Genomic DNA, 13,029 nt, shown 5'->3' on the forward strand with positions numbered 1-13,029 from the left:
GAAGTATTTAGGAGTAAAGGGGTGTCATGTCTGCAACTTGTTCTCAAACAAGTCTACAGATAAATAAAACACAAATGTGGTTAAACACTAACAGTTGGAGAATCTGGCTGAAGGATATCCGGCGAATCTTTGTGCTATTTTTGGAACTTTTCTTTAACTCTGAAACTATGTCAAAATGAAAAGCTAAATAGATGAGGTCCGAGATACTATTAGAGTAGCTAGAAAACAGACTGAATACCTGTAGAGCTAGAACTGGGGACAGGGCACATACTAGGGTCCTTGAGACCAGCTATATTTAAGGGGCTGGGCAACCTCACTAATAATCAGAAGGTGGGTAAGGAGAGGCATTTGGCTTCAGGGCCATCTCCCTCAGAGGAAAAACAGAAATGAAGTCACAAACAATTCTACCTCCTAATTTCTGGGCACATTTCAGTAGACCACAGAAACCTCCGATCTGACTACATGAGACCATTTTTAAATGCGTAGTTTACCATTTTAGTCTAGTTACCATGTAGCACAGTCTTGTGTATCACTGACTGACAAATAGATGTTGCTGTAAATTTGATAAGATTCTAATCCTAATTATGTTATTGGTGTTATTAGTTTACCATTTGGCTGTTTCAACAATTTCTTGTTTAGGTAGCTTGGTTGTTCCTTCATAATGTAAAAAAATTGAGAAGGACTCAACCTAGTTTTAGCTGTTTGCTCTCAGGCACACTGTGCTTTTTCTGGGCTAGTCAGGCTGACAAGCCCCAACTTTGTGGAAGGCATTATAAACTAAGGGTATAAGCTTGGACTTTGATGTCAGTCAGACAGACAGAAGGGGTTGTAATCCAGTGCTTGCCACTTCAGCAAGATGAATTTGAGTGAGTCAACTACCACTTGGGAGGCCTTCTTAGTATCTATGCAGTGTAGAAAATACAACCTGGTTGGCGTGAGGATTGACTGGAGGCTTTCACATAACATAACCTGCCCAGTTCCTAGGTGGTAGTTGGGACGGAAAGTCTCAGGAATCAACCTCTTCCCAGAGAAACTATGGAAGAACCAACTCTGGCTTCCTTCTACAAGACAGTCTCCATCTTTCCAGCAAAGCAAACCCTCTCCTCTCTGCAATGTGTACATACTTTTCCAAACGTCGGCAGTTTTTGTGTCAGTTTGTGCTACTACAGAAAGGCAATTTAATTAATAGTGACTTAAAAGTATGAGAGAAAATGCTTCTAGGTAAACCAAATCAAATATTTGGAAACTATCGTAGGTAAATCATAAAAGCAAATAAGTCTCCTCAATTAGATGTTGGTGAGGCAGCTGCAGAAGGTAAGAGATTGTGAGTGAGATAGCTTTACAGGCCCGTGCTCTGCTTTCACCAGGGCATAAGGAGAAATCAGAGGTGAGGTTTCACAGGTATCATTTAGGTAAGGAAGATAACACAGAATGGCTAGCAGGAGACTCGTGATCAGAGGAAACACCCTGGCACCATACAAGAAATCAGCAGTGAGTGAATATACTTTAGGTGAAGTTCCAGTAAAATGTTTAAGGCACACTGACATCATTTGCATGATTTCCCCACTTTGAACAACTTTATTGAATCATCAGTCCCAAATGTGCCAGGTGAGAGGCCTTCTAGTATATTTTATTAGGAAGATGGTGGTAGGTAGATACATATTAGTTTGGCAGACATAACCCATACTCTCCTAGGATGTCTGTTGTTGTTTTTTAAGACTTTATTTATTTTTAGAGAGAGGGGAAGGGAGAGAAACACCAATATGTGGTTGCCTCTTGTGCACCCCCAACTGGGGATCTAGCCTGCAACCCAGGCATGTGACCTTGCTGGGAATGGAACCCAGTGACCTCTTGGTTCACAGACCGGCACTCAACCCACTGAGCCACACCAACCAGAGCATTGTCTCTGGCTCTTTAACAGTGATTCCCAATCTTGGCTGCTCATTGAAACAACCTGGGGAGCTTTAAATCTTCTGATGATCAGGTTTCACCCCATCCCCCACCCACCCCCAACTTGGATTTGATTATCTGGATAGGGCCTGGGCAGGGGAGTCTCACATGCCAACAGGGTTGAGTGCCACTGCTCCATATTATTTGCTACTTAGGTTTCAGAAATCAGGTCTATAATTATATTTGTAAGAGTAAGATAATCTTAGTCTCTACTCTTCCCCTTCCAGCAAGGCCAACCAGAAGGCTTGTGCGGAAGATCTGTTAAGAGTCCCTGAGTTGGGCTGAGGTGTCTGAACCCCTGGGGGGAAGCTCCCAGAGGAACAGAAGAGGTATGAGGGACAGTCCACACTGTAGCAGTGGGATGGGTTGCAGATCAGATGGCAAGGTGGGTAGTGAAAGTGTGCACTGAGAGTGACCAATCTCATGTGTGAGGGCCAGGGTCAGACATGTGATGATGAAGGTCTGCAATGAGGGAGAATTTCCTTGAGGTCAGGCATTTCATTTTCCTACCAATGGTTGATGGTATGTTCTTATGCATAGTCGATTCTCATTATGTGCAGTAGTTACAGTTTATAAAGTTGCCACACACAATGTATTAGCTAATACTGAACCATTGTTCCAAGGGGGAATATAGGGTTAGATTGCTCTGAGCCTCTGGTCACTGTACTTTCATCAATCGATTTATAGATAGCCTTGTTTTATGTGTGAAGATGTTTAAATACACCTTATTTAATACAAATTGTTGCCTCACTAACACTGAACTCACAGCCAAGAGCAGTGTAACTCATGCATGAACCAAGCTCTTCTAACACACATATTTCCTCCACATGACACATCACAGCCTTCTCGTGCTGGGGACAACACTTCAGCACTACACTTGGTGGCAGTGAAACAGTGAAATCACCATCAAAGAGTATGAAAACGCAAAATCATGGCACTAAACTGATCGCACAAAGGCCATATGTTTAGTGTTTATATTGCAGAGGAGCTAAAACAAAAAGGCAGATAATCGCTTTTTTAACCTTAGTTGGGAATGTGAGCATGAAGAAATTCAAATTTTTATTGCTGTGCTCACGTCCATGAATGACTGCAAAAGTGCTGTAAGTATTGATTTGGGGGTAACAAACCCATTTCAGTGAGTAAGTGGATTTGCAAATACAGAATCTGAAAAAAATGTGGATGGACTATACAATAGTTGATGCCATGTCCACTCCTTGCTCCTTCTGTCAACTTCAGTCCCATTCCTCACCTTCTGCAAAACCTGCTTACCCTGAGAAGGAGTCTTCGTTGATTTGCAACCTGCCTCTAATCATTCCATTCTGTGCTCAATTCTCAGTAGGAAGTACTGTCAAGACAACTCAATACATTAATCAATGAACCAATCCATTAGTATTAATGAAGTGTTTTAAAACACCTAACAGAATTTTTTAGAGCAATGCCTTCTAAAAAGGGGTTTACTATCTGCCAGGAGTTGAAAGTTAATATGTGAAACAAAGGCAGACAGTGCTAAAACTGACCAAAGTGTAGTTTAAAATGAACGTTGCCCACTGTATGTGCTCTAGAGGAATAAAGTGATGAACTAGGATGCTTGTGAGCGAGGAGTTAGAAGTGATGGAGCTGGGTGCAAGTCCAGTTCTCCCTGATGATACTTTTGTTTCTTATTCCAATAGACATTTCACCAAAAAATAAAACACAGGATATTCCAGACAGATTAATTAACACCAAACATTTTGCGTCCCATTCTTTACTACCACTTGTCTTTGGAGAGGATCTCAGGGAGTCATTGGTAATAGCAAATATTTTAATTTATGGCCAATATATTTGAGAGGTCATCGTGAAGAAAAGTTCAGGAATGGGCCCTCAGGTTGTGAATTACTTGTGAATCTGTCTATCCATGACAGATTTCACTCATGCATTCAGCACCTTCTATCAGGTAACCCAATCCCTCCTCTTCAGCAGGAAACTGATTACTACATCTAGTGAACATCATAGGTATAACCTATCCTGCTTCCCCTTGCCCCCATTTAAGTCAGGAGTTTGCAAACCTTTCTACCCTCTTACCAGTAACAAATGGCTGATGTATGGATTGTATTACAAGGTGGCTGACCTGGCTGCTGAACTGTGGCTGTAGCCTTCTTAGGTGGGGCCAGCCTCTTAAGGACATTCTTAATAAAAGTTAATCAATCCATCTGAAGTGCTTAGCCCTGAGTCTGGTACCCAATAGTCCCCATGTAAGTGTTTGCCATGATTAACACAAAGACTGATTTTTTCCAGACCGTGTTGTTCATTTCCTTGTAAGTTCTACAGTGCAGTGCAATGCTGGGATCCCAATGACCAGAATCTGGCTTACAAGCAGACATCCACGGTGACTGAGACTAATATTACATCTTGGGTTTGTAAGTGGCATTTACTGACTTGGAACATGACGTTGAAGAGGCAGTCATTTTTTGGCACACGTGCCATGTGCCAAACACAGTGTTTACATGCAGGATACAGAGATGGTAGAAATGAAAGAAGGGCAGCGACCGTTACTGTGTTAGGCACAGTGAGAGCCCTTTACAGACGGCATTTCATCCTCTCGTCAACCCCGCACGGCAGGCGTCTTTATCTCCATTTTCCTGGGAGGAAATCTTAGTTTTGAGGAATTGAGGAATTGCCAGGCCATTTAACTCCACAGCCTCTTTCCTCCCATCAATACCCCGCACATCCCCGTGTACACTCTTAAGGATCTTACTCTGTATTAAGAACTCAATTAGACTCTGCGATTCAACTCGGCACATATCACCCTCTCTCTACAGAACTCTAAATGTTGGGGGAGCAGAGTGCGCCCCCTTTGCTCCCAGGGGCATCCCACTTCCTGACACCCTGGGGAGTAGTCTGGAAAAGAAGAAAAGGAGACTGGAGAGGTTTCACTGATAACAAGGACTTTCAGAGGGTCTCCTTGGAAGATGCTCTGTCGTCTCTACAGAAAGTTGGGCCCGAGGCGGATACACCCTCCCAAGCTGCACACTGAGCCACCAGGTTTCTTCGCCTTCAAAGCTCTGCGAGACAGCCACGCCAAAGATCCAAACCTTGGGCAGGGGCCAAACGGTCACTTCCCCGCCCCCCGGGCGCAGTATGCAAATCCGAGCACCAGGAAGTAGCTGGGACCTCTCGGCCAAGCCCAGCGACAGCCAGTTCCTCTCCAGCCGCGCCGAGCCGCCCACCGCTTGCTCCCGGCCGTGGCTCCCCGGGGCCGACTCGCTGCAGCTTCCAGCCCGCGCGGCCAGCGGGGCGGCCGCGCCACCCCGGGCCCCTCGCCTGCAGCCCCTCGCCGTGCGTCCTCGGTCCCCCGCCCGCAGCACCTCTCAACGCGGGCCCCCCTGGGCCGCCCCGTCGTGTCCCCCGCTCGGAACTCAAGTCACAGTGGAGCGCCGCCGCCACCGCCACCGCCGATCCGCAACTTTCACCGCGAGCTGGTGAGTCCCAGGCGGGAGCCCAGGGGCTGGGCGGGGGCGCCAGGTGGACCCGCGGCGGGGCGCAGCTCTGCCTTTGGTTGGAGTCCGCCCTGGACGTGAGGTCTGCCCCGGACCGGGCGCCGAGGGCCGGCTCCGACCGCGGGAGCTAGGGACGCGAGCGGCTTCCTGGCCGCCCTGGCGCCCAGCCCGCCGGTGAGAGCACCCAGATGCCGTCAGCCTGTGGGTGACTCGGCTCAGGGTGTGGGGGGCTGCTGCGGTGAGGAGGCAAGGGCGGGCCGCTCCGCAGGTGTCTTCTCCCGGGAGCCGCGCAGGGGCGTGGTGGGAGGGGCGGGGGCGGGTGCTCGGGCTCCTCCGGGCCCCCTGGCGGGTACCCGAGAGCCGGATGCAGCAGCCCCTTGGGTCGCTCCTGCAGCTCTGGGGCGGGGAAGCCCTTCTCCACGCGCAGCAGACGCACGGCGGGGATCCTGGCCGGCACCCGGGCGGGGGCTCTTCAGGTTGCAAGTCGGGGCTCCCCACTGGGCCCTGGGTCCCCCAGGAGTGGGGCATGGCTCTGGCCCTCTCCTAGGCCCGCAGGCGGCTGTTTTCTTGGGGAGCCCCCCCCAGGAACGTGACGTCGAGGGGCTGCTGGCTGTTTTCTCAGGGAGCCCTCACAGGAGCGTGACGTCGAGGGGCTGCTGCGGAGGCTGCTACGCACCCTCCTGCTGAGCTAGGCGCCTCCTGGCCAGCGGAGCAGCAGTCCGGTGCCTCCGCCTCTGAGAGGAAGCGAGAGTTATTTTAAGAATTCAGGGGTTGTCTTTCCTTCGTCTTGGGGGAAGGGTGTAAGCTTCAGTTCCCGCTTTCCTGCGTTCTCTTGACCGACTGTGTCGGCTTTTGGGTTCTGTGCGTTCGTAGTGAGTCTTCTAACAGCCGACGGGCTCCCGCGGTCCTACGATCCCGTCTCCAAGTGTGTGTAGTCTTACCCCAAACCCCACCCAACTTCTTTACCGTCCCAGAAACCTGAGCTGAATGAGGGCGGGTCTTGGAAGTTCCTAGCCCTGGGTGAACTTGGGCCTATGCCTGAAATTCCCTGTTTGGGTTTCCTCATCTTTGGGAGAACATACCCGTCTCCCGAGCCATTTATTGCACGTAAATCCCCAAACACGTCCTAGGCATTTCATGAATGGTGCTTATTTACTGCAAATAATTATGACTATAAAATATGTCTCCCTGGCTCTTTACAATTTGATGATTTCGAATCTGTCCGTTTGAGCCTCCTGGCCTTACTAGAAAATCTGCCTGATATACCAGAGCTTTAGTGTCGCAAAGCAGGACCCAAGGTATGGCCCACCCTATGAGCTAGCCAATAAGGATGTTTGACTTTTCGTTTTTTAAAAAATTAATTTATCCTGCCCTGGCTAGCGTAGCCCAGTGGATTGAGGGGGGCTGCGAACTGAAGTGTTGCAGGTTCAATTCCCAGTCAGGGCACATGCCTGGGTTGCAGGCCACAGCCCGCAGCAACCGCACATTGATGTTTCTCTCTCTCTTTCTCCCTCTCTTCCCTCTCTAAAAATAAATAAATAAAATCTTTTTTAAAAATTTTAAATTAATTTATCCTTTTCTTCACAATAATTCAACAGTAGTAATTAAATTTTAAAGAGAACCAGAAATTTTTACAAATGAGATACAATAGAGAAGGTAGAGTTTTTTCCTGACTGGAAAATAGTTATTAAATTTTGGTGAAATAAAGGTCTTAAATTTTCCATCAAAAGTTGTTTGGCGGTTTATAAATTTCTATGTAGGGACAATATAAAAAGTGTTTTTACAAAGTACAAGAGCTATGAAGGACATGATTTAGTAAATGTAAGGTACTTATGAATATCAATAATGTTAAAGCACACTCTTTTCTTTGATACTATATCTTCATTTTATAATCTTGTGGACTACTACATTCACTGTCAGATACTGCATATTTTGTTTTTGATATTTTTGTCTCTTGCCCTTAATTTGTTGGCTGCCCCCAGCCAGCTGGCCAGGTGGTCAAGGGTGTTCAGTCTGTACTGGAATCACCTCAAGCAGTGCGGAACCGTGTGGGCACTGACAGTACAGGCACTTACTATGCACCCAAAGCCCTTTGTGAGTAAGGTAAACTTGCTGGGAGAGGGTGGGATTTGGGTAGTCCCAGGTTTTCATTTAGGGATAAGGAACTCTTGAAGAAATGTAATTTGATCACAAGAAGCTTTTGGTGGCTGGGCCTCTTTGGATGAGTAGAGCAACCCTCTTCTTGAGAGAAGGGTGGAGGGCCTGATGTAAGGGAAAACAGCAGTCAGGGAACCTGAGTTTGTGTCTCTGCCACCATTTACCAGAGCTGTGATTTGGTATAAGTTACTTGAGCCATTAATTCAGCCAGCATTTCCTTTATGACAGTAACCAGAGTTATAGAGAGTGATATTATGGCTTGCCCCCATGTGTATAGTCTTAACAACTATAAGAAAGCTCCATGACAACAGCTTTATCTGTCTTGCCTGGAACACTAGCGTGGGAACCTGTCACACAGTTGGATTATATGGAAGAAGGAATGGAAGAATGGCCCTGTGCAAGGCAGAATGAATAGGGCTGGGGTTCCTCGGGCATTTGAAGCCTACTGGCCCTCTGTCCTGGTTTCTAAAATGGGCTTTGAGGGACTTTTTGGCCTATCAGGTTATACCAGTGCTAGTACTCTAAGTGGGAAGCTCCACTCAGCACTGGTGATTCTGCTGTATCACCTGGAGAGGGGGCTTGACTTGTCCTGTAAGATGTGGCCTGCAACCATTGTTTGCTCAACTCAAAAAGAACCACTTTGTCTTACAGAGGTATGGTGTTGCAAAGGTATGTGGAGAATTTGTGATATCGGTTGCCCCCTGACCCGCATGACATTCTTTTAGCAGAAAAGTAGTCCAGCAGTTTTGCAAATTAATGATTTTGAAAGGCTTTTAGTTCCATTATATTTGTATTCAGAAATAAATAACCAAAACATCTGAGATGTCAGTTGGTTCAAGTGAATACATGGAGTTATCATTTCATAATATTAAACTGTATTACCCAAAAATAAAAACACTGGTTTTAAATCTGTATAAAAAGAATACAATGTACACGCATCCAGAGCATGGAACATTGTTACAGCTCACACACACTGCTGAGATCCTCAGACACAGATGGTATTAGTATTGAAAGGTCACCACAATCATTAGTAGGAGCATTAATTAATGACAGGTCAAACCTGTCTTGGGCACTTCTTGGCAATGATAGTGCCAGAACCTTTTGCTTACCCAGGGCTCTGAAGCCTTCCTGAACTCTGATTTCATCTGAACCTCTCATGGTCTCCCAGGGGAGGCAGAGACCGTTTGGTGGCTCGTTAAAGGTCACAGATAAGTGGCACCACTGGGCAAGTAGGCATATTTTCTGTCTCTAACTTTAGAGCTGCTCTCCATTTTCTGCTGTTGGATCTATAGTATATATTCAGTTACTTAAAAACAAAGAAATTAATTTATCATTTAATGTGCATTTTAAAAATAGAACATCACAAGTAATTTTCTTCCACCACTTGGTAATTATTTGAACTAAGTGACTAACTGCTCAGGACAAATGAGCAGACACTCCAACTAGGGTTCTTGAGCTGAATTGGGGACAGGAGCTTCTGTGCCTTGCTGTATTGCTTTCTGCTTGGTGAAGGGGGGCTGTCTCTTATAACTGCCAAGTTGGCACATGTACTGGCTGCTGTCAGGTCAGCTCCAGTGACTGTCTTGGGGACAATAGCAGGTACTTATTGTTTAGTATAGAAGTACTTTGCAAAGGAATTCCCTTTAGTTTCTGCTCAATGAGCCTCCTTATGTGGTATCAGTGAGAGCATCATCCAGTGTGAAACTAGAAGGGAATAGGGCCCACAGGATGCACATTAAAATGCGCACCCAATTTGCTGAGCAGCTCCTCTGAGCAAGGTGCTGTCCTAAGCCCACATCCCCACAATGGATAGACACTCCCTCCATCTTTCCAGCTTGGTAATGAAGACAAGGACATGAAAAAAGAAGCTGGTTTTGGTTTTTTTTTTCTTTTCTTTTTTTCCAGTCACAAATATCAACTTACAGCCACCTAGCTTCCTGCTACTTAAATTGTGAGATGTTGAGTTCATTCTATCATCATTTCTAAAATTTATTTTGGGTAGTTTCCATTTGGGGGAGAAGCTCAAGTGTAGAACGTAGTATGGAAATCTGCCATTGAGGAATTAGAATTTCTAGAACAGGCCAGTTGAAAGACTGAGACCTTCTATTAGATATCTTTGGCTTAAGTTAGCTGGAAGGGCTCTCTTGTAATTTAGAATGGCAAGTTTACAGAATTACTTAGGGTGATAGGTAAAAAAGGCTCATCCATGTTGTAGGAAGTTCAGAGGCCTATAGTTGCCTTTTTTCTTCACTCTTGGTTTTTTCTTATTCAGAACTTCACTTTCCCCACAGTACTGAATAAGCTGTCAACTTTCCTTCTTTGACACAAAGCTGTTTCTTGAAAGTTACATTTACAATCAGGATGGAGTTTTCATTTGTATAGAGCTCTTAAGTGTTGATTATTTAAATGTGCTTATAATCCTCAGTTAATTTCCAGTCTCCTTTGTCTAGCTCCCATCTTCAACTCTCCCCCTAACCCCTTCCCATTTTACAAAACCTTCAAACCATGAATTGACATGACAGGAGTGGACCCTCTGAGTGAAGAGATTTTCCATTAGTCTCAGTGCAACTCTCTTCATTTTGAAAAATGCTGAGTTGTACAAATGATGTTCCATAAAGCTACACAAATGAGGATGCATGCGAAAAAAACTTCATTTGAGAGGGTGTTTCTTCATGCTGTATACAGGCTCTGCTTTTGTGGAGCTGTAGGGTCTTCCTTTTTTACAGTTTATACTTCAGACAAATTCAAATGTTGCTGGGCTGGTGGCACTCCCACCTTTCTGTGAACATCTAACATCACTCTCACTACTCTTCTTTTTATAAAAATTAATTTTATTTTTTTCCATCCCTATTTAGTACCCCTATACTCCTTCCCTCCCCCTCCTTTCACCCATCACCACACTTCTTTCTCTTTTCTTCTTTTTGGCTCAATCCCCCCACCTCCCCAGCCCCCACCTCCCACCTCCCCATTCTCACTACTCTTTATTGATCGTACTCCTTGTCCATAGGAAGCTCTTTGCCAATTGGCAGCTCCTCCTCAACTGTCCTTCCTCTGTTGGTACAGCATGCGGTTGGGAGCTGCAATGACGTTTTGGGGCCTACTTTTGGGCGCTGGTGAGAGAGAGTACACGGTGAGATTGGAGGGATGGGTCTGGTTTCGTTCTGCCTCCAACTAGCAAGATGCCTTCTTGGTGTTTGGGCCTTTGGGTGCCTCCTCTCTTCCTGTAAATGTTAACCCCCACGGAAGTGAGGGGAATGGAGAAGCTTGTTTCCGAAGATGTGGGGAGAGGGAGGACCACTTCTGCTTTCCACTGGGAAGCTATGTCACGCAGAGCAGAACTGCAGCGGAGGCCCGAGGGAGGCCTGAGGGAGGAGGCTGGAGGAAGTGATACTTCCTTCTGCTTCGAGGGCTCCTGTCATTTGCCTGCAGCCCCACCTTCCTTACCACCAACACTTTTTCCTTAGGGGTCTTTCTGTCACCTCCTGCTCTGTTCATTTTCAGTCTGCTCTTGAGAAAGGGGCAGGGGGCTGGAGTGAGAGAGAAGAAGAATGAATCTACTCATCAGTGTAGGGTTTTATCTGGCAAAGCCCTTGGTGGCCACGCTTGAGTTTTCACCAACAGACAGATGTACATTTTGAAATTCTCCATCATGGAAACCGTTATGAAACTCTTAAGTAGATGTTTTGAAATCCTTGAATGTTTAGGCAACCTAATAATTTTCTTAATCCTAACTACAATGGTTCTGTGCTGTTTTTAACATCACTTAATCTATAGCCTCTGGTTAAATTTTTGGGATTGAACAGTGGCTTTCAGACTTCTTTGACCACAAGCCAAATCACGAAACATATTTGACCTTGTGCCCAAATGCACATTTTCTGTATGCAAAAAAAAAAAAACAAAAAACAGGTGGAGGAGCCCCTTCTCCTAGGTGGTCAGGGAGCATGACCAGAGTGATCCTTCTGAAACCGGCTTGGTGAAATCAGTCCGAATTTAAAACACACAGAGGCAGGCCCAGCAATTCCACAGGTCCAGTCCAAGAGGAAGGTTTATGAAACAAATGCAAATTAAAATTCACCTACACAATGGAGTAACTTGTAGATATCTTTGAAATCATATTTGAAAGTACTTATTAATATGAAAGATATTTTTAAAAAGCCAAACACAAACTGATAAGTAATATATGATACCATTTCTGAAATGAAATATTCATATGTGGGATACATAATGTGTAAGCTATGCTTGTCAGTAATTTTTACACTAAAGTTTTATTAGTAATTATTTCTGAGGGATGGATGAATGGTGATTTTTTCTTATGTACATTTTTTTAAGAGCATCACTTATATGACTTTAGAACAGCGCTATAATGAGCAATGACATGGAGCCAACATATATGCAGAGAAAATGTAAGAGCCATCAGGAAACTTTGGGGCACAAGTGGCCATTAAGATGTTTGTGTGGGTACAGTTGTAAGCAGACCTGCCCCTGGAGGATATGATGTGCCAGGAGTGTTGTAAATAGAGATATTTTCTTAAAGAAGCACCCGAATCTGGTGTTTAGTATGAGTAGGGCAGACCTTTCTTGAGTAACCCCTGTGAGTCAGGAACAGTGTCAGACGTTCAGGCACAAATCTGAGGAAGGTGATGGGAATCCTGAAGGCGACATGGGGTGTGTGAACCCAGGAAGGATCCGTGCTGGAAAGGAACAGATTGAGTTGGCACAGGGATCATTCAGGGGCAGAGAACTCCATCTGGTGAGGTGGTCAGGAGGTGTGGAGGATCCTTGTCTGGAACTAAATGTTGAATGCTGTCGTGTAAACAAAGGGGAATCTTTGGAGACTTTTAGTGGAAAGCGGATATTTTTTTCGTCATAGCTTCTTGCTTAGACTTTTTCATCATCCAATATTTATGTTGTTGCCAAAGAATGAAGAGACAGTGAGCATCACTTTCTGCTTTTGAATAGGTGGATGATTAACTGAGGGACCTACAGGGATTTCACAGAAATTAACCTGGGGCTAGAAAGTAACATTTATTGCTGTTTTACTTGACATCAGAAGGCTTAAGCTTTGCAGTGACTAGTGAGTAGGTACTTGATAAGTGCCCTAGATGGTGATGATCTTACCCAAATATTATCTACATCTTCTTGATGATGGCAACACTATTAAAGAAATAAGCCATTTGGAGTTGAGGGCTAAGTTTCTGTAAGATTAGTATTTTCTACTTGATTTAAAAGGAGAATATGTTGTGAAGCAGCAGTTTGGTATTAGAATTGTGCTATTTCTGTATAAATTAGTTTATTAAAAGTATCATCATGCCCTGGCCAGGTGGCTCTGTTGGTTGGAGCATCGTCATGGACACTGAAAGTTTAAGGGTTCAATCCATGTGCCCCGGTCAGGGCACATACCTAGGTGGTGGATTCATTTCCTGGTTGCAGCCAATCAACATTTCTC

General features: G+C 45.2%; 1 protein-coding gene across 2 annotated transcripts in view; it reads left to right on the plus strand.

Moving 5' to 3' along the window:
* Positions 1–5,234: 5,234 nt before the first annotated feature.
* Positions 5,235–13,029, plus strand: part of LYN (LYN proto-oncogene, Src family tyrosine kinase) — a 131,701-nt gene continuing 123,906 nt past the window's right edge. For both annotated transcript variants that reach the window (XM_028533892.2, XM_036031119.1), the window contains exon 1: positions 5,235–5,408. The gene's annotated coding sequence lies outside the window, so the exon portion shown is untranslated. The remainder of the gene's footprint in view (positions 5,409–13,029) is intronic.

This window comes from Phyllostomus discolor, chromosome 7, assembly GCF_004126475.2.
Source record: "Phyllostomus discolor isolate MPI-MPIP mPhyDis1 chromosome 7, mPhyDis1.pri.v3, whole genome shotgun sequence".
Classification (NCBI taxonomy): domain Eukaryota; kingdom Metazoa; phylum Chordata; class Mammalia; order Chiroptera; family Phyllostomidae; genus Phyllostomus; species Phyllostomus discolor.